Below are 319 nucleotides of genomic sequence, written 5' to 3'. Positions count from 1 at the left end.
ACCCCGTACTTCGAGTATTTTTTTTTTTACTTTAGATTCTTTTTTTTCCTAATGCTTAAAGTAAATTTCCGTCACAACTGTGCACGTCTTACAAAAACTTCCTCTACATTCTAAATTGCCCGACTTTTCTCTCCCGTAGGCAGCACTAGAAATTTAGCTGCTTTTTAATTTTTAAAAAGTTTCTGCTTATTCAGGTTGTTATCAGAGTGAAATTTAATGGTCGCAAAAAGTCGCTTGGCGACATACAAATGCATGTATCCATAAGACATGCAAATATTTGCGTTTGCGAATGCGTATGCGGATAGTTGGACTATCCCTG

Source organism: Penaeus monodon, chromosome 29 (assembly GCF_015228065.2).
Source record: "Penaeus monodon isolate SGIC_2016 chromosome 29, NSTDA_Pmon_1, whole genome shotgun sequence".
Taxonomy (NCBI): Eukaryota; Metazoa; Arthropoda; class Malacostraca; order Decapoda; family Penaeidae; genus Penaeus; species Penaeus monodon.
Note: the sequence above shows the minus strand (reverse complement) of the source record.